A 4,189-nucleotide genomic window follows, 5' to 3' on the forward strand; every position below is an offset into this window, starting at 1 on the left:
AAGAATGGTGTCATCTGCATATCTGAGGTTATTGGTATTTCTCCCAGCAATCTTGATTCCAGCTTGTGCTTCTTCCAGCCCAGCGTTTCTCATGATGTACTCTGTATATAAGTTAAATAAGCAGGGTGACAATATACAGTCTTGACGGACTCCTTTTCCTATTTGGAACCAGTCTGTTGTCCCATGTCCAGTTCTAACTGTTGCTTCTTGACCTGCGTACAGATTTCTCAAGAGGCAGGTCAGGTGGTCTGGTATTCCCATCTCTTTCAGAATTTTCCACAGTTTATTGTGATCCACACAGTCAAAGGTTTTGGCATGGTCAATAAAGCAGAAATAGATGTTTTTCTGGAACTCTCTTGCTTTTCCCATGATCCAGCGGATGTTGGCAATTTGATCTCTGGTTCCTCTGCCTTTTCTAAAACCAGTTTGAACATCTGAAAGTTCACAGTTCTCTTTTAATAATTAAAATTTCAATCATCCTCAAATTAGTTCCCCATGCATTTAAAATGCCTTCACTAATAAAAAGAAGATTGAATTTGTAAATTACAAGCTTCCTTGATTTAATCTCAATTATTTAAAAAGTAGAAAGAAAGAAATAGCACAACCACTATGACTCATTAATATATTAGCATTGCAAAAACTAGTTATAGTAGTTGCACAACTTTGTAATTTTTTAAAACGCCCTTGGTGTTATTCAGTTTTTCTTAGTGAAATCCGTTTGTATTGTTTATTCTTTAATTTGCTCTTCATTGCCTGCCTTGCAACAGAACATGTGTTTGCAATTGTACTTAGCAAAATTCATGATCTTAACATTGTACACTGAAGTCAATGTGCCTTCCTGGCACAAAACAGCCAGTATGCAGTTTTCTAATGTTTGGGGTTTCTGCCTCAATTGACAATATTGAAAAATATGTATTAGCCAAGCAAAAACACTATCTCAAAAACATGTTGAAAATTACTCCAACCTGTCAAAGCCAATTGAAATTCTCTTCCCAGTCCAATTCCCAGGATCATTTTGTATGTGAAATAGGAAAAGTTGAATTTGATTACAACCATATGCAGAAGGAATCAAGAAAGCATATATTTGTTGTTGTTGTTCAGTTAGTCAGTCATATCTGACTCCTTGCAGCCCCATGGACTGCAGCATGTCAGGCTTCTCTGTCCTTCACCATCTCCCAGAGTCTGCTCCAACTCATGTCCAGTGAGTCAGTGATGCTATCCAAAACACATCTCATCCTCTGTCGTCCCCTTCTCCTCCTGCCTTCAACCCTTCCCAGTATCAGAGTCTTTTCCAATAAGCTGGCTCTTCGCATGAGGTGGCCAAAGTATTGGAGCTTCAGTATCAGTCCTTCCAATGAATATTCAGGGTTGATTTCCTTTAGGATTGACTGGTTTGAGCTCCTTGCTGTCCAAGGGACTCTCAAGAGTATAGTCAATATTATAGATGATTTTCCTTTCAAAGAATTTGTCTTTTTCCATCATTTATCCCACCTCACCTGTTCTGAATAAGTCATTCATCAATACATGAGCAGTTTAATTAGAGTTATATAACACATTTTAAAAATCCTTCTCATTCTCACTGTATCATTCTCACCTTGGAGACAGAACAACACTAATGGAAGAAATCTAAGTCTGTCCCTTGTGCAGATCCAGCAACTTGGCATTTTGCTCAATTTCAGTCTATTTTCCATGATTTATTATGTTTATGTGCCAATTACAGCAGTCTTCTAACTATGGTGCCCAGTGGTTGTTAATCCAGTTCTAACAAAAGGGCATGATTCCGTCCTTGAAGTTCACTATAGAAGTAAATTCCCTTAAGAAAAAAGCCAATTTTATTCCACACTGAAATTCAGAAGGACTATAACAAGGTTATACACAAGATGAGAAACATGACTATAATGTTACCCTGACCCAGTACTGATGCCAGGCACTACAAACTGCTTAAAAGTGAGAGCCGTAAAATTCCTGGCAAAATTTAAGAGAACAAAACAAAGGAACGGCATTGGGGGAAATAAAGGCAGGTTGTTCGGAATAAACAATATGATTTCCACCCATAAAATCACCCCAGAGTCCAGTGCATTTAACATTTATGCTGCTGCTGCTGCTAAGTCGCTTCAGTCGTGTCCGACTCTGTGCGACCCCACAGACGGTAGCCCACCAGGCTCCCCCGTCCCTGGGATTCTCCAGGCAAGAACACTGGAGTGGGTTGCCATTTCCTTCTCCAATGCATGAAAGTGAAGAGTGAAAGTTAAGTCAATCAGTCGTGTCCAATTCTTAGCGACCCCATGGACTGCAGCCTACCAGACTCCTGCATCCATGGGATTTTCCAGGCAAGAGTACTGGAGTGGGGTGCCATTGCCTTCTCCGTAACATTTATGAGCATTATCTAAAAGAGGTAGAGAATGAGATGGTTGGATGGTGTCACCAACTCAATGGACATGAGTTTGAGCAAACTCCAGGAGATAGTGAAGGACAGGAAAGCCTGGTATGCTGCAGTCCATGAAGTCGCAAAGAGTTGGACACAACTTGGCAAGTTTTACAGCATGTTCGAGTTCTTTCAGAAGAAAGATGGAGCTGCCCTATAAAAGCCTATTTGTGAGGTTTGAGGAGCCTCTTTGGAAAACATTCAACTTAAGTGGAAAAGCATGAAAAGTTGTAGTTGTAGTAATAACCAACACTGAGAGAATGCATCAGCGTTTCTGGCTACTAAATGAAGAACTAGGACTAGGACTTTGCAATAAAGCAATTTAGAACTTTTTTCTATCTGAACCCCTTACTGACAGTAGTAGCCTGTGTTTCTAGTTCTTAGAATATTTGTGTCAGTATCCAGAAATTTAAAAATCTACTTTTTTGAGATATAATTCATAGAAAACAAAATGCATCCATTTTGAACTCTTGAAAAAAATAATCTTGAGGCTTAAAACAGAAAATTAGGGAAAAAAATTTTTTTTCACGTTTTAAAAAGACTTGCTGCAGGATTCCTACAATTAGCAAGTTTGCCTATGGTCATAATTCTTGGTTTACAAACAAAACAGCATCAAATCTATTTTTAAAAGGAGATGTATTTACAGTGATTTTAAGAATGCTCTCTAGTAACTCAAACTGGTACTCTGTGGCAGCCTAGAGGGATGGGATGGGGTGGGAGGTGGGACGGAGGTTCAAGTGGAAGGGGAATACCTATGGCTGATTCATGTTGATGTATGGCAGAGACCAACACATTGTAATAAAACAATTATCCTTCAATCAAAAATAAACAGAATGCTCCCTAGTAGTTTTCAGATATTAAAAAATAAAGGAGAAGAAGCTAGTTTAATTCATCTGAAAGTTCCTTTTAACCATTAGTACGTGAGATTCAGTGAGCAGGGTAATATTAACAGATAACATGTAGACAGCTAAGTGGTTCATATCTGTGCATTAATGTACACGTTGGCTAACACATACTTCATACATATATGTATGTGTGTGTGTGTGTTTGTATATATTCTTCATATGTACATGGGCTAATATACATTTCTTTACTAGCAGATATCTGACATTCTCAGTAGTAGAAGTCTTACAATATCAATCAATAATTGGAATTATAACAAAAGGGGTAAACAAAGCACCAATGACACGAAACAAAGATTTGGGCAGGAGGATTCAGAGAACAAATACTGTATTGAGTGTTCTCTTTGTCCTTCCGTGTCCATTCTTCTTCCTTCTTGGCAGACTGACCTGTGTGGTCCACAGCTGTGTTTGGCTGTGGAAGCCCCAGCACTAGAGCAGCAGGAATGAGGAGGGTAAGGGTCTTTATTCTCACGCTCTTTCCTTGGAGGTTGCCTGGAGCTGTCTCTGTTTAGTCCCTAGGTTCTTGAAGGACTCCATGCCCTTCCAATTTCCCAAACCACTCACTCCCCATGTTAGTTTGGTCGTAGAAGCAGAATCAGCTCTGCTATCACTCACCCCAATTCCTGTACTCTCATGGTTTCCCCACACCCTATCCATGCAACTGTAAACAGCTCCTTTATTAAACCTTCTTAAAATTAACCTAATTTGAATGTGCTATCTCTTTTTCCTGTTGAGATTCAGAAGATTCAGATACAAACAAGGTCATGAGATGTATCTCCACTGCTCTACTCCAAGATTTAACCTCCCTGATGGAATAAGGAAGATTAAGAAGTGCATTTGTGCAATACTATAAAGCAATTAT

General features: G+C 39.1%; 1 protein-coding gene across 1 annotated transcript in view; it reads right to left on the reverse strand.

The window, feature by feature from the left end:
* CTNNAL1 (catenin (cadherin-associated protein), alpha-like 1) overlaps positions 1-4,189 on the reverse strand; it is a 55,865-nt gene that overhangs the window by 19,875 nt on the left and 31,801 nt on the right. The gene's annotated exons all lie outside the window — the stretch shown is intronic.

This window comes from Bison bison, unplaced genomic scaffold (genome assembly GCF_000754665.1).
Source record: "Bison bison bison isolate TAMUID 2011002044 unplaced genomic scaffold, Bison_UMD1.0 scf7180017864183, whole genome shotgun sequence".
Taxonomy (NCBI): domain Eukaryota; kingdom Metazoa; phylum Chordata; class Mammalia; order Artiodactyla; family Bovidae; genus Bison; species Bison bison.